At 41.6% G+C, this 26,030-nt stretch overlaps 1 long non-coding RNA gene across 5 annotated transcripts in view; it reads left to right on the forward strand.

Moving 5' to 3' along the window:
- The window catches only part of LOC141994477 (uncharacterized), an 87,362-nt gene that overhangs the window by 17,482 nt on the left and 43,850 nt on the right, over window positions 1–26,030 (forward strand). For 3 of the 5 annotated variants that reach the window (XR_012641139.1, XR_012641140.1, XR_012641138.1), the window contains exons 3-4: window positions 19,356–19,561; window positions 24,669–24,792. This is a non-coding gene — a long non-coding RNA (uncharacterized LOC141994477). The remainder of the gene's footprint in view (window positions 1–19,355; window positions 19,562–24,668; window positions 24,793–26,030) is intronic. The other 2 variants (XR_012641146.1, XR_012641142.1) reach the window with 1 other exon arrangement.

The following is a 26,030-nucleotide window of genomic DNA, read 5'->3' on the forward strand; positions in this document are numbered from 1 at the left end:
GGTGCAGAACTACTCCAATGAAGAGATCGGTCAGCAGAGCAGCTGTAGAATATTGCCCGTATTGAGGGCATGTACTGTGTACTGAGGAGTGGGCATTTAAACCAATCTCCATTGTAACATAATTGATGAAAAGCATCTGCTATCAGATTCTCAGCTGGTATAAATCAGCAGACCTCCATTGACCTCAATGGAGCTGCAGGATGCTGATTTGTACCAGCTGAGGATCTGGCCCCTGAATTTTTGTGAGTTCAGGTTCTGCAGACAGATGGTTATGATCTGACAACACTGTATTGCAACTCAAATACTGCCACATCATGCCCAGACAGTCTTGTGCTTTGGGATCCCATTCCAAAAGAGGGGGAGAAGCTTGGATTCTGGTTATGATTCTTTATAGTAAGAAGATAAACTTCTCTTGTTGCATCTATGCTTAAATCTAGCCTTCCAACCATGGGGTTAAATTCTGTGTTGCTTATTCAGACAAAACTATCTTTGAGGTTTATGGAATTAAGAACCACAGAATTTGTCTAAGAGCTGTTGGATCATACCCCATTTCTGACCTCAGAAACTTTTTACTTTCATTCCTGATTTTTCTTTTTGTAGAGATTGTCTCCTGCACCAAAATGTGTGATGGTTTTGTGATGTGGAAAAACATTTACTGGGACTAGTTTAAAATGACATGATATTCCTTGCCTTTGTGATCTAAGCCAAATTTGAACCCAGGTATTCATTCTTCATTTGAACACAGACATTCTCTTATTCTCCAATCTAATCACTTATACTCTTGTATAACTTGTGCTGGAAGCACACTCTGGTATTTTGGCTCTGAAATGATTTCATTGTTAGGCTGAGTGTGACACAGATGGTATTCTTAAATGTAAAATTCTTTTTATGATTCTTGCAATTTCATACTTATTTCATTAGCTCATTATTTATGTTAAAGGGACATCATCAACTTGAAATCTGCTTAGTTAAAAAAAAAAAAAAAGGTTGAAAGTAGTTTTAGGTACCTGCCTCACAATCTGCCAGGTTTTGTGGTTTCAGTACCACATTTTTTTTATTTTAAAAATGTTTTTGTATCCCTAGCTGCTGTGTGACAGATTCACACAAACAACAAGGGGAAAGAGTCTCATTTAAGGGATTATAGGTGAGAAGCAGTGAAACTGACTATGCACAAAGTGCTGTGAAATGCACACAATAAAGAAAATGAAGATAAAAAATAATTTATTTTTGCCAATCTCTTTTAGTTAGACTAATGTTAGGTGTTACTTGTAATTTCAGTAGGGAAACAATTTTCAGATAGAAATGTGATTTCTATCCAAAGCTGTCTCTTTAGTACACAAGTATAGTTATTAAATAAACATTAATTATGATAGCTGCAATTACTCATTCAGATCAATAATCAGAACCAGGAGTGAACCAAACCATAGCAACTTTATTTTTCCATTAAATATAGTGTGATTTAAAATAAATTCAAATAGCCCTAACCATTCAGCCCCATCTGCTAGACATGAAAAGTCACTTTAAACCCGATGCAGATCGTGAAAAAATGGGAGAAGAGGTGTTCAAAAGATACAGCATATGAGGACAGCTCCTCAGATGGTGTAAATCCGTGCTGCTCTCTTGAAGTCAACAAAGCTATGTTGATTTACCCCAGCTGAGATCCTGGCCTGACATTTTTAAGTGCCAGGTGTTATGGTGAGTTTGTCCATGGGGTCATATACTGATCCTGTTCATTAAGGTAAAGTGGTGAATGTGATATTTTTCATTTTAATCAGGACAAGGGAAGTAAATGCTGTCAGGAAAAATCTAATTTGAGGATTTTGTTTTCCTGGAAACTGGGGGCTGTTTGCCTGAATTGTATGGCGTTTTTGTTTTGTCCTGTCTGTGTTCAGTGGGCTGAATCCTCCTCTGACTGACATCCCTTGCAACCCCACTAATTTTGATGTCTGACAGGTCTGTTTTAATCTGTTTAATCTGTTGGAACTCCCACAGCAGGATCTGTAGAAGATTTTTCTTTCTGTCCCCTGTCTGAGGTGCAGACTCTATTGTCTGTGTGTTGGGGAGCAGAGTTCCACTGTGTTAGAAAATCTTTTTGCTTCAGGCCCAAGGGAAAAGTGATAAAGAATTAAAAGGGAGGGACTATAGCTATGGTTAGTACTGAATGCTGCTACTATTGCGCCCTATGCACTCAGCAAATATTTAGCCTCATAGCAACAAGAAGCCTTCTTTTTTTTTTTAATTTCCAAAGTTAAAGGGTCGATTGTATCTGACCACTGCATGTTTGCACAAGTTTGGGGAGGGCATGAAAAGTCTTCACTGCTCTCATTCAGTGGCTGGGAACAACTGTCCCTAAGAGCAGGGACAACTGCTCCCTTCTAGTGCTCCCTAGCTAGGCACTAGCTACCCCAAAAGGGAGGGGAAAAGGAGGCGATAGGGTTAAGTTCCCCATCCCTGCACATACATGCAAGCAAAGACATGCTGCACCCCTTTAAAGGTTGTAATGGAGGTATGCTCTCCCTGTAGAACAAGGGTGAGCTTTGCAAGATGTTTTTCCTACATAAAGCACAATGCCTCCTGTGTTCTCCCTGGGGAAGTAAAGTTGTGCAAAGCCCTTTACGCAGGGCAGTGCCTATCAAGTCCAGCAGCACTCTAGGACTGCATTGGAATGCACTCAGGAGAGAGCTGAGCTCACCCTGTGCTGGGGGTCAGCTGTAACTTTGGTATTTCCTGATGTTGCAGGGCTTTACTCTGAAGCCTGAACATTCTTCTAACAGTTTTTAAAAAAATGAATTATGTTATATTTCCCCAGCCGAGTAGAGCTGGCTGAAGCTCGAAAGGCGGTTCAGTCTAGATGCACACCCATATGTTCGGATGCATATCTGAACCTTGTCTGAACTGTCCACACTGCTTGTACTGGAAAAACTAGACAATAAGCGTGATGAGAATAGGCTTTCATGCAAGATGTTTAATATCCATTTGGGACAGAAATATTGCAAAACCAGCCTCTGTGGCCCTGCTGCCTTCAGTCTTCATCTTGAGTGAAATTATGAAATACAGAAGTGCAGAAAATAAAAATAGCGGGTGAGTGAAGGGAAATTAATCTCCGTTTTTCCAACCCCAATAAAAGTTAAATTAGGGTTTAGTTCAGGCTTTGATTGAAATTTTAGTAGCGGTGGTGATGGGGGAAAGAATGTTTTTGTTTTAGCGGAATTGGTTCATCCATCCTTGATATGCTTATGGTTAAGTCTGTGCCCACTGCTACGATGCAATGTAAAAAAAAGTCTGTACTTCTTCTTTAAGAGCTGTCCCTTCTGAGAAAATTAGGGCTGACTATAATAGGGCCTGTCTCTATCGTATGCAAGGGAATGTGGCATAACACCAGTAGGAAGAGAGAGGCTTCTGTGGTGAGTCTTGCTGCTCATTGTCCTCAAAAGCAGGTGTATCATCTATGTCTGTTGCCTGGGTATGTTTCTGATTGTTAATTAAACAAATATATTAGTAAAATACAAATACTGGGTGACACTGCATTTTAGCCAAGAGTTTTATCCTTCCTCTGCACACTGGGGATTTCTTTTCTAGTACTCCTGATTCAGATTAGTTTATTTCTTGGTGGCACCATAATCAGTGGAATTATTTCTATTTTTATTCCCATTACAAAAGTTTCAGTGTCAGTTAATAAGTGGTCAGGAAAACAAAGACCATATTTACGGAACAAAATCCTCACTTTTTTGTTGAGTGGTAAATTAATAAATGGTCATTAATGATAATTGGTAATTGTAATTAATGCTAATGGTAATTAATGGTAAATTAATTTAGGGATCTAGCTAAAAAATTGTGGCTAAAAATCCAGACTCCACTCTGGCCTGAGTGAGCTTGGGAGATGCACAGTGGCAGGTGGGGAGAAATTTCCCTCCCAGGCCACAGTATAACTTTGGTGTTGCTCCATGAATCTACGTCAGCCCAGTGAGTAACGTTGTTTGTGAGGGGCATTCACACTGCATCACCAGTCAGATACAGTTCTCCTGGCCTCACCCTGTTCTCAGACTGCCCATGCTCTGTCCCCTCCCACTCCCTTCATGCTGTTGCATGGACAGTATCTTGCTCACATCCAGTTTGTCTTGAACAGCAGAATGATTCCACAGCACAGAGGCCCTTGGCAGTTGTAGAGGAGAGGCCTGGATTTACCCATTAACATACTAAGGACTAAATTCAATCCTGAGTTAAGGACCCACGATGCTTCACTGAAACCATTGTGGGTAGCATGGAATGACTATCAGGGCCGAATTTTCCCTAACAGTCTGAGTTACACATACATACACTTCGATCTTCTCAAAAAGCATTTAAGTGAGAACTGACCTTTCTATGTCAGTTGTGAAAAAACATATTGGCTGGGTTTGGAGAGGTATACAAACTAGGAAGCTGGACATAGACAAATGTACATTTTTTCCTAAGAACACGTTTACAGCTGGAATTCTCCCCAGCATTACAGTTAAAGGGAATAGATGTGGTTATAGTGTTCAGTGACAATATCTGTAAAGGAGTACCCTTAGGAGTACTCCTGGCATATGGGGCCTCTCAGCCAGCCATAGAACCAGCTTAGCCACCTCCATGCCCTCTGCAGGCAGGACATTTCTGTGCTCCAGATATTCTCTGGTAGTGCCATGGCCCACAGGGAGACCTTAACAGCTGGAGTACTAGTTAAGGCAGCCTTCAGGAAGGCTATGTCTACACTACAGCCTGTGTCGGCATAACTTATGTCATTCAGGGGTGTGAATAAACCACCCCCTTGAGCAACATAAGTTACACTGACATGAGCACTCGTGTGCACAGCGCTATGTCCGTAGGAGAGCTTATGCTACTCGCGGAGAAGGGTTTTTTTTTATGCTGACAGGAGAGCTCTCTCCCATTTGCATAGAGTGTCTTCATCGGACGCGCTGCAGTGGTGCAGTTATATTACTGCTGCAGTGCAGTACGTCTAGACAGACCCTAAAACTTGCTCAGTAGAACTTAATCAGCAAATCTGAGCATTGAAGGCTGAAGTGACCTCCAACAGCTCCAGGATAGGGGAGGTGCAAGCTGCCCTTTCTTCATTGTATTTGTTTATGGCTTCTTAGAGGTGTATGGATATTGGAGGGGGCAAAACTGGTTAATGGTATCTGACCTGCTTTGTGGTGATAGTGAAAAACTTGGAGACACTCCTACAGTTTTGTCCACCGTGGACTCAATTCTGTCATTTGTACTCACATTAAGTAGTACTCTCCAAGTAGTTCCATTTTTTTCAATAGGCCTACTTGCAAAAATAGGCCCTGATCCTGCAAACATTTACATGAGTGCTTAACTTAGATCCATTCATGGGACCTAGACGCATTCTGAAAACTAAAAGGTGCATAAGTGTTTCCAGGATCCGGGCTTTCGAACTTACTCAAGCCCCAGTGGAAGTGAAGTTGGCAGAATACGGTGGAGTGGGGTGAGAAAATTAGTGAACACAAAATCATGATATTTACTCAGTTTATGCATTTTTCTACTTTTTTCATGAAAACCTGCATACAAAACAGGCACATAATTGTTTTGCTAAGTGAGCCTTGAAAGTAAGAGTCTTGATAGCTGTTAAGTATCTCCTTTCTAGTACAGTATGTTGTCCTTATAAGCTAATCAGTAAAACTTGCTCGGTAGAACTTAATCAGCAGAACTGAGCACATTGTCAGTGCTTCACAAATACTACTACTACTAATAATTAATAATTAGTAATAACATGAGCTCCTTTTAACACAACCTATCAGACTTTTGCTTTATTTTGAGGAGGGCTTTACTTGCCTCTAGTTAACTTAAGAATTAATATTTATTACAGCTCTATTTACAACAGCCAAGAGGAATTTGAGTAGGAAGGAAAATATTGATGAAAATTAAATTTTGACAAATATCGGAAATGAAATTCAGAGAAAATTATCATGCTGTTTCATGCATCAAGCAACAGTGCATTTAGTATAAGGTTCTGAAAGAACAGTAATTTTCATACAAGTGTCCATATTATTGCTAATAAAACTGGATCTGGACAATTGTTTGAAATGTAAAACACTATATTTGTATGTGATTGTTATTAGAATTACCTTTGATCTCCTGCTGTTCTCTTCTTTAAAAGTTTTCCTTAGAATGTTGTGACTTATATATGTTATAAGAGAGGGATTGGATGGCTCAGAGAATTGGTAATGGATCCAGAGCTGTTCACTTCTGCATCACCCCTCTAATTTAACACAGGCTGGCAGTGACTGAAAGTTAATCTAATGGCTGTTTGGTAGTTTATGTGAAATCGATTCGTGGTTTACATGCAGTTCCAACAGGACAAGAATTCACATTGTAAACAAATCTCTGGGCCAGATCCTTAGCTGCTTTTAATCATTGCAGCTCCAGTGACTTCAATGGAGCAATGGTAATTTACACCAATAAATGACCATCAATCACAGCTGGCACTAGTTAACGTGTGTTGTCAGGCTCAATATAGATGACAATGACTCAGTGAGGAGGGAGATTATGGGCAGATTCTCAGCTGGTGTAAACCAGTGTCATACCATTGAAGTCAAGGTAACTATATACTGATTTACCAGCTGAGGATCTAGCACTAAATACCTATAGGTGGACATGTCAGGTCAAGTTTGAGCCACAGTTAGAGCAGTTAGAGTTGCTTGCACCACTGATGTCGTGCTGTACCGGGTGTTTGAATATAAAGAGAACCTTAATATTCAGGGCTGTCAACGAGTGTTAACTTACAAGCAACAAAATTTACTGATTTATTTTAAAATCTTGTGGAAAAAATTCTAGGGACTAATTCTACTCCCACTAAAGTCTGATGTGTATGAGATATTGTGGTGCTATTGGTAAAGTATAAGTGAAAGTCCTAAGTAAGTGTTATGAGATCTGTCCTTTTCTTGATATGTGTGCATTGTCCTGACAAATACTCAAATGTGAGTTGCATATGTGTGATAAGGAGAGAAGAGGTCCCTATGAACACAAATAAACTCTCCTCATGAAAAGCAGCAGTATTTTGCAGGGGTAGCCACAAATGCTGCAATACCACTCCTGGGGTGAACACATATTTAATGTAAAACAATATTGTTACCTAGAATTTAAGCTTTCCAAGGAAGGGGCTTTTGGTCCAGATTTTAAAAGATATTTAGGTGCCTAAAGATGCAGATAGGCATCTAATGGGATTTTCAAAGCAGGATTGCTGCTTCACAGTTGGGGAATATGATCCCTTATCCCTTATACTTATATTTGTCTTTAAAAGCACCTAGCACACAATTGATGCGCTATATATACTATATATATATAGTAGATAACAACAGGGGTTATAAGAAGGACTATACAAGTAATCTAATAATGTGTGTACTACTGAGGACTCTTGACACATACATACAAATTCTTATGAATTAATATTGTATTGTGAAACCCTAACTACATGAATTGCAGATTGAGTCTTTTGTAAGCTATGCTTGGTGGCGTCATTCAATGGAAATAGGGAAAATCCAGAGAACAGGAAGGTCCTCAAACACAACACAAGTGGATCATTTCCAATCATCAGCAGGTGGGAGCAGGAAGGATTGAAAACTTGCACAGGAGTGCATGCCCCCTGAGAGTGTCAGAGTCTGTTCTGTTGTGGACTCTCCCTACTGCAGGATTTTGATGGTGGGTGTAGTTTTGGGGAGGAGCAGGAGTAGGGAGTAGTTGTGATAGCATAGAGTAGGCATCAGCAGTGGATCTACCATTGTGTAGATTCACTGACCGTTGATCCTGGAAGAATAAGGATAAAGCAGTAGAGTTGGTGCATCACAGCTAGGGAGCAAGAGTCCTTTTCCCCACCCTCAGTCTCATCATCAAGCTAGGTTACTTAGGTTTGGGACAGGAGAAAGGATTTGGTTCAGAACGAGTAACTGTATAAAGTGCTTCTCATGTAAAATATTAGCTTAATTGCCTAGTAAACATATAATGATTTTAAGGAAAATCAGTAAAAACATGTCCGCAAAGGACACACCAACCTGAGGACTACAAGGGAGTTTTAATTAAAATAGCAGGTAAAAAAAAGTGTGATGCAATATTATTATTTCCTAACATATCAACAAAGTACAAATGCCTATTTTTAGTGCAATTTTCTAAATGAAAAAGTAAACATTAATATCTTCAGAGATCTTACTGATCCAGTATGATAATTTAGAAAAATATCTCTATTAGGGATAGTTATATATGCTTTTTGTTGGAAATGCAATCACAGAATGTGCATATAACTGCAATCTGTAGACAGATTAAGTAAATTAAATCACTCAATGTCTTTTTTTCAATAGCTCTAAAGTTAAAAGTAATTTGCAAAGAAAATACTCAGTTTCAATTGGTTTGTAATATCTGCTAATGATCTTTGGAAAAATTTCTGATAACACACTGGAATTCCCTCAGGGACAGGATTTTGAATAAGTGGATTTTTTAAAAGTCTGAGATGTCATTAGCTAGTGATTTCTTTGAAGTAAAAAGCTGTTAAAGAATAAATTGCATAGGTATACAAGTGAACAGGACAATCATTTTTATGAATAATATGCATTTTTCCACTGTGCTTTCTGCCCAGAAAAGAAATAATTCAAAATATAAGCTGCTAACTGATATAAATATATAGGAATCACAACAGTGTAAGCATTTTGTGCTTATTTTACACATTTATTAAATCTTTACATATATTTAGAGACTGCTGGTGTAAAAACTCTAGTGCAGGGAACAGTTCTGATCCTTTTCACTGGTTTTATCTGGTAAACAATTTCCTAAAACTAGAGGGCCTATTAGTGGTTACTGCATAACTCCTCTGAGCTGTCACAGTTCTGCAGCAGCCCACCTCCACCATTTCCCTAGCGACAGGGTATAAGACTCCTCCACAGTGCCATATATGGCCTATCGTGTAGTTGGTATTGAGGGGAGTGTGGTCATGGGAAAATGGAACCTCCTCTGCTGTTCCTGCATAGGGAGATTGTAAAGGGACACAAGTGGTCTCCCTCATTCAGCACCAAAGTATGCTGACATCTCCTAAATGGATTAGATGGGAGTACTGGCCGGAAGCCGCCCCCCCCCCCCCCGCCCTCTCCCCCATGCAGATAGTTGGGGAAAGAGGAACCACACAGGCACAATTGACCCTCCAGCCCCCTTCCACTCACAAACACCTGTTTCATCCAGGTGCTCACTGAGTTCTCCTCCAGTCCTTGGCCCTCTTTTTTCCTGCCCTGAAGTTCTGTGGGGGCTATTACAGCACCCGGATCGCTGCAGCCTCTGTGACTCCTGTGCAGGGACAGAAAGGAAACAGGATCTGCACAACTGTGGTGAATGGGATGCAGAGACATACTTTGCATAAGTTCTCTAGTCTTTTCTGGGCCTCTGCAGTCCCTGTATACAATGGCTCCAGACCTGCACTAGCCTGTCCATCGCTGGGCAGATCAGATGGCTGTTGACTTTCCATACACAGGACTTCTGTGCCACTGAACATTTGTTTGAGGAATATTGGAACCTATTCATTGCTATACCTGAACAGACCCATGGTCCTTCAAGTATGGTGTTGTGACTCTGACAAAGGTTACAACACCATAGCTGATGTTTCAGAAGCAGCTTATCCCTCTACATAATGCACCTAATTGTGCAATGCTTTATCATCAGGGCAATGTCTTCTTGACCCCAATTTGTGACTAAATTATGCCATGAACCATTGGGATACCTAGCCATAGTAATGTAATCCTAGCTAGTCAAACTTTCATAGATTTACAGGCCAGATGGGATCATTATGCTCATTTAGTCTATTATCCTGCATAACACATGCCATTGAATCTCACCCAACTTCTGAAATTGTATTTCTTTAAATGTCTAGTCATTTAAAAATCTTATTAAGCTATTTACTTCAGTTGTACTTCGCAGCAGTGAGTTCCACAAATTAACCATGCATTGTTTAAAAAAGTAATACCTCTTATCCATTTTAAAGATTTCATCTTGCAATATGGAAAAAGTTGAAGGGTTTTTTCCTATGCCTTTAACTGAGCTTGATGATGATGATTATGGCGAATTATTTATATTACTGTTAGTGCCTAGAGACTCGAGCCGACATCAGGGCTCCATTGTGCTAGGCACTGCGCAAATACATAGTGAGAGACCATCTCAGCCCTGAAGGGCTTACAGTTGAAATGGAATTTTCAAAAGAGCCAAAGTGACTAAGGAGCACAAGACTTACTGAAAGGCAATGGGACTTGTGCACCTAAGTCACTCAAATTTTTGAAAATTCCATCCAAAATGTGAAAACAACAGTACAGAAAGAAGTTACTTGCCCAGGGTCACCTATCAGGTTTGTGACAGAGTTGATTCATGGCAGGGGCTCTGGCAGGTGAAAGTCCTCCCAGAGAGGAGGCTGCAATGATGCAGAGTATCAGCTTTATAGCAGGCCCATAGCTGTGCAGAGCAGCCACAAGAATGGTTAGGTTTCAGTGCATCTTGTAAACTGACTCTGGCAACAGAGGTCTTATGAAGCACTGGTCACAAGCAGTTCTCCAGATGGAACTGTCATGGTGCAAATATTATTTGCACCCCCATGGGGTAGATCTCCCCTGCAGCATAGTCCTTGTGTTTTTAATCTCTTCTCATGAAATTCCCCTCCCCTTTGCCTTTCATCATTTTTATTGCCATTTTCTGGACTTTTTTTATTTCTGCTATCTCTTTTCAGGGATGAGGTGACCAATCTTCAGTATTCAAAGTGAGGATGTACCACTGATTTATATAATGGCATTTTAATATTTTCCATATTATTCTCTTAAAATTGTTCTTGCTACAACCCCCATACGATTCTCTTTTTAATTCTCTGAACTACACTGCCTTTTAACGTCTGTAGTTTACTCAATCAGATTTTGACAAAGGAATAAAAGGCTTCATCTTTCACATAGGATTTTATTTATTGTGTGAACTGTAGAGAAGAAATTGGTTAACTTACTATTTAAAATTCATGGCAATATAGTAACAATTGGGCAAAGATTTCATTATCAGTCCTTATTTTAGTGACCTACATTTCCTGTAAATGTAAGCGAGGATGAAAGTTGGTATACAACGTCTCAGCTCAAGAGTGTGTTTTGTGCATATATATCTTGCCATATACATACATGATTTTGTTCACTAGACCATGTGCATGTAAATTAGGCCAAACTGAGTCCCCTGTATGTGCTTACTATACTTACTGTTTTTTAAAAAGGTCTGTACTACATACCTATTTATTCAGTTAACCAGAAATAGAGTCGAATCCTGATCAATGGATAAACTCATTGCAGCAACATTCTGTTTTTCCACCAGCTGCATTCCTGCTTTAAGAGGTATTCAAATAAGAGGGCGCTAACATCTTATGAAATATCTTTTGGTTTAATATCTAGAAAACGTTCATTTAACTCTTCTGTAACTGAATCAATTTTTCCCTGAAATGTATTTTTAGGTGCTTGGAAGTTTTTTTTTTCTGGTCTCTAGCTCCCTTACATGTATTTCTGAAAATACGTGCCTATTTATCTGAGAGGTTCCAAAGCATCTTTCCCCGCAAGCATACACATGGGTTAAAATCTCTTACCGTATTGAGGAAGTAGTTCTGGTTTGTTGGGTAAGTAATACACTCATGAAAATCCTTTGGGAATGATTGGGTTTTTCCCTTTTAAAACAGTTCAAACAGGAAACAAAGACATTGACACTGACAAAGACAGGGAGGGCTCATTCCAACTCCCACTGGAAACATCCATCGACTATAGTGGACGTTGGATTGGGCCCAGAGAAAATAAATACATTTGAGTTAACAATGAGTTTATGGCACAAGCCAGGAAAATTACAGACTCACATAAATTAGCAACGTACAAACCTTTAGGACATCCAGTCTAGCTCCTTGCCAATGCAAGATTGTGTCCTGTAGCATATTTTCTAGTGTTTTGTACATCTAGATTAAATGTCCCAAGTGATGGCGCTTCCCTAGGGAAATGATTTCACTGCCTAATGGATCTTGCTGTCAATTTTTTCCCCTTTCTTAATGTCATCCCATTACTCCTAGTTATGTTCCCTTGAACCTCCTTAAATAATTCCTTTCCTTCCTTGGAGTTATTTCCTTCAAGTATCTTTAGACTATTATAATGTTCCTCTTAGTTGTCAGTTAGCCAATCTGTGTATACATATTTAGCTCATTTAATCTTTCCTGATAAATCAATCCCTTCTGTCCCCTGGTTATTTTTCTTGCTCTTCTCTCAACACTGGTCTAGACTGTCAGTTTCTTTTTGGTGACGAGGTGTCACAAGGTGCTGTTACTGCTCTGAATTAAGGATTGATTTTGCATGGTGCTGAGCACCAACTGTCTTAGTTTGTACACTCTGACACTTTGGTGGTGTCTGTCCTAAAATTCCTATACAGGCAGACAGAGTGACAGAGAACCTTTTGCAAGATCATTCCCTTACCTTCACTTTTTTTTATTCTGTTGGTCACTATTACCTATAGTCAGGAGTGCAAGTAGGGAGGTACCCTCTAGTACGCAGTCTTGGTAAGAGATTTTTACTGGGTATGGGGTACCAGAAAGACTTGGGGCTAGCTCCTCCCTCCAGAAGGTGTCGGGGTGGTGCTGCGCTCTGCTCCTTAAGGGAGCAGAACGTGGTTAGGGAGGGCATTCATTCTTTAAATGGCTTTAACAGCACAATACATATGCTAACAAATTTAAACAAAGGCTTTGTTTAAGTTTGTTAGCATATGTGTTGTGCTGCTTTACGTTGGTCAGGAGTCCTCAAGAGGGGAGGGGTGCAGGGGACAAAGATGTTTTTGATACTGTTGCTGCCCATTGGTCTGAATTATCCATGACACCCATACTGCATCACATCAAGTCCAAACCATTAGAGGAATGCCTCTGCTTGCACTGACCGGAGGATGTTTGGATTCTGATGTCAGCCCAGTTCTGCAGCCTGATAGGAATCAGGTGTTGTCCCCAGTGTAAATAGAATTCTTCTTTGCAGCCAAACTAGTTTAACATGCATTGTGTTAACTGGAACTGGAGCAGCAAAACAAAGAAAACAAATGCCTCATTTTCCAGCTTTCTGGGTGAGAGAACTATAAGTGAAGATTATAATGTTGGACACTGATGGCCTTAAACCAGCTACCTCAGGATTCTGCCAAGAACTTTCCTGAAAATATGTTCCTCATCTTAGCAACAGATCTAAGACTTATCACACATCTGCTCACCTTTATTCTAATGACGCTCCTTCTGATCTGACAGCTCAGGCATTGTCAGTTTCATCCAAAACAATTTACAGACTTGGAACCTAATCCTGTAACCCTTAATCATTTGATCAATCCCATTGAAGACAGTGGGACTATTTGCATGACTATGGACCACTTTTCTGGACTAGTAAGAGTTTTAGGAGTCTGTTCCTATAAAGGAAGTTGAATCCCCCATTGAAATGTAGTGTTTGGTACAATACCATAAAGCAGTTTAGGATACAGTTCTACTTAAAATTTGTCTTTTAATAAGTCATACATATGCTGAAGTGGCTCCTCACCCAACTCCCATATAAACAGACTGAAATACTACGTATTTTGGGGGAAAGTGAGTAGTTAAGCATGTTGATGTTTGTATATACAAAGGGGAGTGTCGGAGAGGACAGGGAGAGCGTGGGGGCCCCGAACTGGGGGTGGGGCAGGGAGGAATCACATGGAGGGTCACGTGGGGAGTCACATACCCCCCCCCCCCCGTCTCCCTCCCATCAGTGCAGTACCGGCAAGAAATTATTTCTACTTGCACCACTGCCTACAGTAGTTGAAACAGTCAATCCAACTGTTTTTAAGAATAAATGCTCACCACTATGATTTTCTTTTTTACACACAAGCGTGAGATAAAAATGACAATGTCCAGCTTTTGGTGTTTTATTTTAAAATCTACAACTCTTGAACATATTGGCTTGTCTAGTAAATAGGTGTAAGTGCTAGCATAGTCTATCATAGAAGATATGTTGCTAGTCATAAGCCTAATAGTTCACGTCAGGCAATAAATCCTGATCAACAAACAACACTTCCTCAGTGCTAAACAGACCTTGGTTGTAATTGAATGTCTTTACCAGAGTTTCTGTTGGATTGGAGGAATATCATTTTCATCCTCACTCTTTAAATTTTCATTAAGAAAAGCTTTGGCTACCTGCAGCCTCATCTGGTCATGTTTAATGATATCTGCTAACTCCTTCTTCTTTGTACCAGCAGGGGCTTCTTTAAATTGGTCAGCTGTGTGGAACATTGCTTTCATGAGTTGATATCTTTTGGATCAGACTTTTAAAATAATGGCTCCCAATAAGTTCATTTATACCTTATTTATATAAGCTTATTTACTTCCTTTAAGCAATTCAAACTGCTGTCAGCATAGAAAAAAATTACCAGTAAAAGTGATGATGGTACAACTTGTTTAACTTTACCCTGTTTCACCTAATACAATTCAGAGGAGATAGTATTGATGAGAGGTTTCAGAGTAACAGCCGTGTTAGTCTGTATTCGTAAAAAGAAAAAAGAAAAGGAGTACTTGTGGCACCTTAGAGACTAACCAGTTTATTTGAGCATGAGCTTTCGTGAGCTGTAGCTCACGAAAGCTCATGCTCAAATAAACTGGTTAGTCTCTAAGGTGCCACAAGTACTCCTTTTCTTTTTTCTTTTTAGTATTGATGAGCTATTTCTGTTGGTTCATTCTGCTGAAGCCATCTTTCTAAGAGGGTGGGATAAATGTTCTTTGCTGATCTGATTATGCTGCCTATTGCATTATATATTTTTTGCATAAAGTCTTGTTTCATATGGGCACTCCATGGCCCAAATCATTAAAATATTTATATGTGATACACAGAGTCCTGTGTTTTGTTTTTTATTGATTCCTATGTAGGGTATGCACTGCCTATGGCTGACTTATTATATAATAAAAACAATTTACAGTAAAAACCCATTCTGGAGTTACCTGCAAACTATGACAATGTGCATGTTTATGTGGAAAATATAGACATACATACACAGATTCAGAAGAACAAATTAGGACATGTAATAAGTGGGTGCAATTGCCAGCTGCATAAATGGAAGCTCTATAGCTGAAGCCAGAGAAGAATTTGCTCCATAGAAGACAGGTGAGAACCTTTGGCCAGTGAACACTGACAGGCAGCCATATGGCATGTCTGGATAGTGGAGGCCACTTTTTATCACAGCTGGTTAACAACAGAGGTGTGCAAGCCCTTTCCAGTTCAGTTCAAAACAGACTTATTTGGCAGCATTAAGTTAGGTTGGGTCTGACATTCAAAAAAGGTTTGCTTTGAGAGAACCCATTTCTTCATGTTTGAATCTCATTGCAAACATACAGCTAAAGTTAATTAATCTCTATATTGCCTATGGGTTTCCTCAGGTTTATGAACATTTACATGGGCTCACTTATGAACTATACTAAGCCAGTGCCTACAAGAAAGAAACAAAGATGAGGCCCCTCTGATGCATTGTTTGGGTGGGACTGCCATAAAAGGAAACAAACCCTCGCCTCTCTCAGTTTCTCCACTCTCTGCCTGGCTATACAAATGGAGATTCTTTCAGTCTGATTAATAAAATGGGATGAAATTATATTTTTGTTTTTAAATGGATAGAAGAGTTCAGCTAAACACAGACCGTATGAGAAATGACCGCTCTGCACCTTTAAGCGATGAGGGGAGAGGGATATTTGGCACGCTGGCTGAATAAAGGGAACTGTACTTTATGGCTTAGTGGGGTAGTGGGGGCGGGTGAGATGAAAACTGCTGCAAAAGGGCTCAGTGTGGTCACTGACTCATCCCCTTGAAATGAGAGGTTTAAAAGGGACAGCCCTGTGCCTTATCCCTCCCTTTTGCATGGAGCAGCTTGAGGCAGCACTCACCCTTCCGGTGGTAAAATACCAGGTTTGGTCCAGACCTGCTGTGGGCATTAGGCTAGTCGCCCCTTTGTTAAGGGGGGCTGGGAAGTAAATTTCCCCTTGCCACCATATTGACCCAGGTGGAGTTGGGGTTTTTACACTTTCCCCATAGTTAGGGTTGCGAATCCTCCTGTTTTTGCCAGGAGTCTCCTGGAATCTGGCGCTATCTCCTGGCGGCTACAGAAGCCAAACTGGGAGATTTTAGGATGCGAAAAGTCTGGTGGTGCAGTTGGGCTAAGGCAGGCTCCCTGCCTGCCCTGGCCCTGTGCTGCTCCCGGAAGTGACTCACACTACCCAGCATCCCCTGGGCGGGAGGCAGGGGGCTACGCGCGCTGCCCTGTCCTGAGCGTTGACTCCGCAGCTCCCATTGGCTGGGAACTGCGGCCAATGGGAGATGTGGGGGTGGTGCCTGTGGGCATGGGCAGCGTGAAGAGTCCCCTGGACCCCCCACAGTGGCTGCAAGGACATGGCAGCCACTTCCGGGAGCAACACGGGGCCAGGGCAGGCGGGGATCTGGCCTCAGCCCTGCTGCATCGCCAACTGGGAGCCGCCTGAGATAAGTGATGCCCAGCCGGAGACCACACCCCTCAGCCCCTCCCGCAGCCCAACCCCTGGCCCCAGTCTTGAGCCCCCTCCCAGAGCCAGCACCCCAACCCCTAGCTCTGAGCCCCCTCCCAGAGCTAGCACCCCAACCCCCCTCCTGCACCCCAACTGCCTAGCCCAGCCCGAGCCCCCTCCAGCACCCAAACTCCCTCCCAGAGCCTGCACCCCACATCCCCTCCTACACCCCTGCCCCAAGTTCAGCCTAGAGTCCCCTCCCACACTCCAAACCCCTTGGCCCCAGCCCAGTGAAAGCAAGTGAGGGTGGGGGAAAGTGAATGATGGAGGAAGGGGGGATGGAGTGAGTGGGGCGGTACCTTGGGGAAGGGGCGTGGAAGGGTGTTTGGATTTGTGTGATTAGACAGTTGGCAACCCTACCCACAGCGGGTTTCAGGAAGGGCTCTGTGCATGCATGGCATGAAGGGTAGTGGGCCATATGTCGCAACTCATTATGCAAGTGTAGGGTGGATGTCCAGTGAAGGTGCTCCATAGGAAAGTATACAGTGACCGGATAAATGGCTTGGAAAAGGTCTTAAAAAGAGGTGTTTGGTAAAGGAGTGAATGGGGGTGGGTGGCGGTTGGGGACTCCTATGATTGGAACAGCAGGGATCCAACCCCCATTATTATAGCCCACCTTAACTCTCCTACGAAGGGGGGTGGATGGTGAGGTCCCAGCAATGGATTTGCTGGAGGGACCTGGATGAAAAAAGAGGGGGAGCTGGTAAAAGCCCCCAGGGTAATTATGGAATAAACATAGGGTTACCTGCCCTGTATACTTTTACCTGCTGGGTAGTCTCAGATATCTAATAATAAAGTTATGGCCTGATTAAATCCATGTCAAATGTCTCCTGTCCTCCTTTCGGTATAGTCAGACAATGAAGGCTTTGTTCTGCCAATCAGGGCCACAGGAAAAGTAACATGTGGTTTTGCCTCTTATGAGCCTTCCCAAAGAACACACATTGAACTTGAAAGAAACCAGCAAAGCCTCAGATTCTTGATGGAAATCCAGATAGAGCAAATGTATTTGCATCCGAATTTAGTGAAAAATTACTAAACACAAAAAACCTGGAGCAAAACATTGTTGGTTCATGCAGGGCTAAATTAAAGTATGTCTAAAAGGTGCAAGTGAAATTTATCACACAGCTCTAGTTAATAACAATACTCTACACTTGTATAGCACTTTTTATTCAGGCATCCCCAAATACTTTACAAACATGAGTTAATTGATCCAAACAATATGTTTATGAAGTAGGTAAGTATCATAGTTCAATTTACAATGGGCTACATTCGAGAGATTATTGCCATCTTTTTTATTATTGATTATGTATAGGACAGTGGTACTGTGTGGGCACACACTATGTGAAACTGGAGCAAATAGTACTAATTTTTCCTTAAAGTGATACCTTGAGTGGGGAAAAGAAACAACATTTTAAAAAAGATGAACACTGGTAATGTCACCAGAGTGTTAAAAATACACAGCAGCATTGAGTGCAGCTAGAAACTGTATCTACTTTACCCTTTCACCTGAGCAGCCCAAAGGAATTAGGGCTAGATTTGAAAAGCTGTTTAGATGCCTAAAGATGTAGATAGCTGCTTAGTGGGATTTATAAAAGTGCCTAGATGCCCAACTCCTATTGAAATTAATGGGAGTTAGGCACCTAGGCATCCCACTGGGCACCAATCTGCATTTATAAACACCAAAACATCTTTAAAAATTTAGCCCTTAATCCTGCTTCAGTTGTAAGTGCAGTGGAACCAGCCTGCACCCACTTCGACGCCCCAGAGATGGGGTAGAGTAGAGGAGCCGAAGGATCATGGGCTCACCTCTGCAAGTGGTATTGCTCCCCAGTGGCAGTTCTGTTTTCTCTATTGGCACCACCTGATGCTCTCTCGGGCACACCAGCTCCAGCACTGCATCTACTACCATCATCACTTGAGCACTAGTGCTAGATATGCCCCTCACCATTGCTATTTCCTCCTCGCCTGGGCTCACCACCAGTTATTGGAGAGTGGCCAAGAGCAACTCCCTAAGGTGAACCTCTATTGTGCTTTCATCTTCCTCTTCTTGGCAATGAGTCTCCATTGACTGTGCCATGGCCCTCTCTCACTCCTCAATGCCTCAGCCAATGCCTTCATCCCTTCCAGCAGCTGGTCCCACTCTTCTCCACAGCTAGCTGCTGCTCCCTGTGGTGGTTATGATTTATATTCAATAGTGTCCAGGGAGCCAAATCAGTAGCAGGGCCCCATTGTTTAGGTGCAAGCACATACTAATAAACAGTCCCTGCTGTAAGGATAAGGCCTTTTCTTGTAGCCATATTGTAGAGTCTAAGGCCTTTGTCTGCAGCCATATTAGGAGAGCAGTAGCCATTAGCCAAGAAACAGAAAGTTACATCCTCACATTCCATCTAAATTACATTAAAACAATGCAATGTCCAGCTGTTAAGGTGATCCTCCTAATAGCACCCACCATCACCATATAAAGAAATAGATTTTAACATGGTTAAAGAAAATTTAGTTTGATAGCATCCTGTCTGGCAAGAAATCACTTATCAATGGTTGTGGTTGTGAAAGCCTCATTTCTGTATTGTTTTATCTTCATGGTCCCCACTTCTCTGTTGTTTATCTGTCTGGTCTCTGTCTGGTTCTTTGGTTGTTTCTGTCTGTAATTTTGCTAGGTGTAAATCAATTAAGGTGATGGGGTATGATTGGTTAAAGAATTGTTTTAGTAAAATGATTGGTTAAGGTATAACTAAGCAAGACTCAAGTTTCACTGTATAAATTGCGGTCCAAGAAGGAGACCAGCAGAAGGAACAGAAGAATAATAAGAAGGAAAGACCTGGAGGAAGAAGAAGAAGAAGAAGAACTCACCTCTAAGACACAGCCTAAGATCAAAGTTGTTAAGACTCCTCTGCACGACCGTGATGTGCAGCAACCAGAATCCAGACTAGAGGACCTTGCCCGGCCAACAGGGAAAGTCCGCCTGCCTGATCAGGATTGGTGAGCATAGCATCGTATGCTTAGCATGTGTATTCTGCTTGGTAACTGTTAATAGAGGTTAAGGATATTACTGTGTAAGGCTTTTTCACTGGTAAAAGGTCCTGCAAACCAGCTGAAGGTTATGCCCTGAGCCCTAGGAATGGGCTAAGGGTGGGTGCCTCAGTTAAGAGGGTTACCTTCAGCCCTCGGAGCTGGGTAAAGGTGGGTGCCCTAAAGTGTGGGAGTAACAGAGAATTTTGTATGGTTAATACATGCCTTGAATAGCAGTTGTGCCACAGGAGCAGCCACCTGTCTGTATCATCCTGCACACTCTTACCACCTTGCTGTTGGTGACAGGCCTCCTTGTACTTACCTGATGTATTTCCAAAAAGCTCAACTACTCAATCACAGATCACCTCTCTCTTGCCATGGAATCAGATGGCACCTTGGCTGTCAGCTACAATTTTAACAGTGCATCAGGGCCCAGAAAGGCATGCCTAACATTTGGTACCTTGTTGTCCATCTGACACCTCACCTTCCCACCTTTTTCTTTTACCTTCTCCTCTCCCACAATCTCTTTTGCTCAGATGTCCCTCTCCTTCTTGCACCTCATCTCAGTGGCATTGGAACAAATTTGCTGATAGCCATTGAGCATAACTGAAAATCTTGGATATGATGGAAACCACTTCAAGCCAGGGGGTGCTGCCGTACCCCAGCACTCCTAGTTCCAGCACCTCTGCCTCATCTGTCCTCACCTCCTGCCTTCCTTAAAGAAATGATGCTCACATAAGCCTGAAGGAACCTTAACTCCTAAAACCTACAATTTACAAAGCTAACTAAAGCACTGTGACTAAAAAGAAACAAAACTGAATTAAAACAAGGGAAACAAAACTGTTATGAGTCTCTATGCGTGTATGTGTGACAGAGAGGAGTTACACTGATTTATACCAGCTGAGGATCTGGTTTAATGCAAATGTAACTATCTATTTTTATAAGCTCTCTTACAATCTGTCTTCAAAAATCACCGCCTGTCTCTCAACTAAAAGCCTACAATAAACCAGTCAAAGATGTCCCACATCTTATATTTTGTCTAGTTCCAGCCCTGGTATCATCTGAAAACTGCCCAAACATAATGAGCTCACAGGGGATACAAAGAGCAGAACAGTAATAGCCTGTTTTGCTTGCAAGGTTTTGGATCTGAATGAACCCAAAACTTTAAGTGAAACTTAAGGGGTATGAAACCACGCAAATCCAAACCATCCAAAATATTTGTCAGAAGCGAGGCTAACCAAAACCAACAAAATTGACTGATCTGTTTCTCATAATCCTCTACAGTTTGTACCAGCCACAGAAATGTAGTTTCAACAGCAAGTTACATCAATTCTACTTTTGTCCGACAAACCATTATTTTAATTGTTTTGGTTTTATATTTAATTTCTTCCCCATAGACGGACACACGCATTTCATTTGTAACTATGAAATGAGTTGGAACTGCAAACTTTAGCTCTGGAGTTTTAAATCTTGGGTTTGGTTTGTCCTATTGTAAGATGGGAACCAGATGTGAAACTTGGATCCCAGTCTGGGATGGATGCTGCATTCCCAAAGTTTGTGTGAGCTAGGATTTGGCATTTGAGTTTTATTTCCTTACTTTTTTTATAAGCCTTCTTTTGAGGAACTGCCTCATAACCTTTGGAAATTCAAGGAGATTGTGTACTGTCACTTTTCTCTACTATTTTTGAACTTTTTCAGAGTACTTCAACAGGTTAGCCAGGCACGATTTTTCCTTGGAGAAGCCATGCTGGCTTGACCCCCAGGAGGTTATATGCATCCGAAGGTTTTACTGCCTTTATCTTAAATTACTATTAATAACTGTGTCTCAGGTTCTCTAGAACTGTGGTGGTGCTCACAGCACTGCAATTCCCGGATCTTTCTCAGCTTCTTTTAAAGACAAGCAGCAGAATAGGACTTTCCAGTCTTCTTGAGCAGCTGCTGTTTTTAAGGAAATAATCCACACCCTTGTCAATATTTTGGCTTTTTCACACCTTATTTCCCTCAGAGCTCCCAAAGGAACACCATCCGGCTGTGGTGCTTTACTGCACTTGAGTTTCTCAAGTCACTCTATAACAGGGGTCTCAAACATGCGGGCCGCATGCGGCTCATGGAGTTATTTGCTGCGGCCCGCCAAACTCCCTGCACCCCCCCACCAAGTTATTTCCTGCGGCTGCCAAGCTCCCCTCTCCCACTTCCTCCCCTCCCCCCCCCAGCGCGCCACGCCCCCGCTCCTCTGTTTACCTCCAGGTCCCCGCTTCTCCCCCCTCCCTCCTGTTTGGCAGCACTTAGCACTTTCCAGGAGGGAGGGGGGAGAAGCGGGGACCCGCACGCTCAGGGGATGAGGTGGAGAAGAAGTGGGGATTTGGGGAAGGGGTTGGAATAGGGGCAGGGAGGGGGTAGAGTTGGGGTGGGGACTTTGGGGAAGGGGTTGGAATAGGGGCAGGGAGGGGGCAGAGTTGGGGTGGGGACTTTGGGGAAGGGGTTGGAATGGGGGCAGGGAAGGGGTGGGAAGAGGCGGGGCAGGGGCAGGGCCTCATGGAAGGGGTTGAGTGGGGGCAGGGCCGGGGGCAGTGGGAGGAGGGGTGTCAGTGATGCGGCCCTCGGGCCAATGTACTAGTCCTCATGTGGCCCTCGTGGTGATTTGAGTTTGAGATCCCTGCTCTATAACGTTCTCCATTGAGACTCCAGTCTGTGTAAAGGCCACACTCTGATTTCCTTTGCGAAGTGCCTTCAGCCTAAGAATTTCGACACCATTCTCAGTAGTAAAGATGATGCAAGAAATTCATTTAACTCCTCAGTTATCCCACCAGCCTCTTCAGTTGACCCACTTCATGTGGATTTGTGATGCTCTCTTGGGGTGTTGGGGGCATAACCCAATGATAGCATTACATTCAATGATACATGGAGCCAGATCCTCAGCTATAATTCTGAAATTGCTCGACTAAAGAATATTTCTGCATATTGCTGTAGCAACTTGTATTGAGTTTTACTTGGATGATTTATTAAATGAATAATATTACCCTTATACTACATTTGGCACAGGTGAAAGAAAGATTGGCTAGATCCTCAGTTGAAGCAAATTGGCATCGCTCCAGAGAAATCAACTAGCTGAGGATCTGGCTCTATACATGGTTGACTTCGATGGAGCCACATCAATTATATAGCAGAACAGAATGGAGATTGATTATTCAGTTATACAAAATGAGAGACTAGACTGTCTGCAGCATTTCCTAGCCCATGGCACGATGCTTCTTGAAGTGAAAAGTATGCCAGGCTTTGGAATTTTGACTCAGGTATGCCATAAAATGCTGCAATAGATCAGGATCAGCTCTGCTGTGCTTAGTGGCAATGAGCTGTATTCTATTTTTTGTATATCGTCCTATTTCCGTTCCCTTCCCATGCCTTTCCTACTTTAAAAAAGATAAACATAGCTAAACAACAAATATAAAATTTATGATCACAAAGGACAGAACTAGACTATAAGAAATGGGGCAAATATTCTCTATATTTTCTGGTCATGCACATGGTGTTTTCATCCAGAGTTTCAGAGGAAGATAATTTTGATTTTGCCAATCATAAGGATTGTTCTTGCAAACGGTAACTACCAAGTGTAGTTTTCACTAGCAAAAATAATCCCATACATGGGCACATCTGACTGCATTTACCAGAGGCACAGATATGGAAACCATGCCCCAAACCAGTTCCATGTGCACACCTGCCAAAACCGAGAAGAATATGGTGTGAGCATACAAGAAAGTTGGGCTGTCTTTATCACAGCCTAACACACTTACTTGCTTTTTTCAGACAAAGGGCAGAATCAAATTGTACATATTGCAATATAACAATATTTAAGCATGTGATTTTAGAATAGACTAAGAGGCTTACCACTGTGCTTCTTAACCTTTATTGGCTGAAGTTAGATATGGACCAAAGCCTCAAAATTCAGAGCCAGGTATCAAAATCGAGATCACATTCATCCCTGGTTGAAGTTAATGGCATGACATCACAGATACATTGAGTCCTAAGTTTCCTGAAGTTTAGGGTTTCAGATTCAGTACTTTGGTTTAATTTAAATCAGAACTTTAGTGTTATTTGGTTTTTATTAACTCCAACTTGTTTGATCTTTTAACATACCTCATAATAAAAAAGCCCTGCAAAAACAAAACAAAACAAAACAAACAAACAAACAGAAAACCCTTCTACTGCTAGTCCCCTTCCACTTGAATTGCCATTCGGCTGCAGGTTGACATGATGCAAACAGAGTCACTGATTTGTTCTCAGTTCCATCATGTGAAGATGTTACTAGTTTATCGTTCAATATTTTGCCAAAATTTTGTGATATGTTATGATACCACTTAATACAGCATAAGCAAAATATATTTCAGTGCATAGGCACTATATTAAGTGTAGACAGGATACATAGAGCCATGCTTAGTCTGATTGGTAGCACTGCAAATTTTGCATAGGTAGAATACTACACACTGACACATAACAATGTCTTTTTCAGACCAGTTTGAAAGTATAATAACAAGGCACAGAACAGACAACAATCTGGTGTTATTGAATCTGTTACATTTGAGTAATAGTAGAAGTACAATGATTTTACACATTTAAACCCATTTCCTCCCCTCCTCCCAAATGGTAACTAAAACCAGCTAAATATCTGTAAATAAAAGTTTGGAAATTATTTTAAAAAACTATCCTTGATTTGAGGGTTTCTGTGACAAATTATGGCCTCCAGGAAAATAAAACAAACTAATTATCTGAATCCCTTGAAAAGAGGGATTATAATGGTGTTGGAAATATTTATGCAGCCTGATTTTAGCCTTGCTAGTCCCTCCTTTCCTAAAGGATACTCAAACATATGGTATTAAAGATCCCTTGGAAGACTATTTTGAGGTGTCTGTATGAAAAAGGTAATGTTCATCTTTTAAGGTAAGACAAGACTTGTCTCTTCGCTGCAATCTCTAAGGCTAAAAGATTATGTTTAGTTGGGCCTATTGCAGTCATTAATGGATTGGTGTTGGATTAGCCTAGATTTTTATGCCTGCACATCTTTCTTTGTTCTCTCCCACAGTGTGGCATGTGCGTGCTGTCTTGAGTAGGTTGCTTCCTTCTCAGTGCCTCTGATGCACAAATTACTTTTTGCATTAAGAAGGAGAGGAATCCCAAATTACTTTCTATCTATCTCCATCTTTAAGGTACTGTAGCAATTCAAATTCTGGCCTTGGGTTTAGTGTCACACTTCCATGGCCCAATCCTTCAGATCACACTGAACTAGGTTTGCTTAATTCTGTTGCCAGCAGAGTGCTTTCCCCCTATCCTCATCCCCATACTTCCACCATGATGCCTATAATTCCCTTCCCCTCATCATCAGATCTCTGCCATCATGCCGGACGAAAGACTATCAGCTGATAGTGACTATAACACCTAGTGAGTGGACACCTCTGCCTGGTATGCAAAATATTCATTTTATTGTAGCCTTGTCCTCCCACTCTCCCATTCCACAGTTTGTCTGTTGCATCCATCTATCATAAAGAGATCCATCTAGATCCATCTAGACTGGAGCCCAGACTATGTATTTATATAGTGCCTATCCCAGTGATGTCCAGCTCCTGAGGTGGGGTTCCCTAAGTGCTACTATAACACAAATAATAAATAATCATTATCATCCTCCTCCTCATCACCTCCTTGGATGTCAAAAAGGCTCTAGAGAGGGTGAGTTTGCAGAATGTATGTTTGATGCATAAGATTTTATTTTTAAATGTTGGGGGTTCTGTGCAAGCTAGGTGAAGACTGTTAAACATCCCAGGACATGTTACTACAGGTAACATTATCAGAGATGTCTGCTATGACCTCTTCTCTTCATAGTACTCAATATGCTGCACACTTTTGCCATGATAAGCCACTTGTGAAAGTGGACTGTGAAGTGAAGGAAATTTCCCTTGACAAGTCACTATGGTAGATGCAAAATAACTGATTAATAAATAACTTTCATTATGGGGAGGGTGTGTTGAAAATTGAAACATGCATGGAATTAGACACAAACCTTGAACATATACACAAAATCAAGACTGATTGGAACTCAACTTGTGTTCACAAACCAGCAGTGAGAAAAGGAGTACTTGTGCCACCTTAGAGACTAACCAATTTATTTGAGCATAAGCTGTAGCTCACGAAAGCTTATGGTCAAAAAAATTGGTTAGTCTCTAAGGTGCCACAAGTCCTCCTTTTCTTTTTGCGAATACAGACTAACACGGCTGTTACTCTGAAACCAGCAGTGGTTCACTCAAGATTTGCTTGTGTCTGAAAAAGTTATGCCAAAACTTGACATTTTTGTCAAATCCAGAGTGGTGTCACAAGGCCTTAGTGTGAATGAGAATCAGCCTGCTTGAGTCTGCTATTCACTTGTGCATTTTGAGTCTGAGGAATGATTCAT

The sequence above is a fragment of the Natator depressus genome, chromosome 1 (assembly GCF_965152275.1).
Source record: "Natator depressus isolate rNatDep1 chromosome 1, rNatDep2.hap1, whole genome shotgun sequence".
Classification (NCBI taxonomy): Eukaryota; Metazoa; Chordata; order Testudines; family Cheloniidae; genus Natator; species Natator depressus.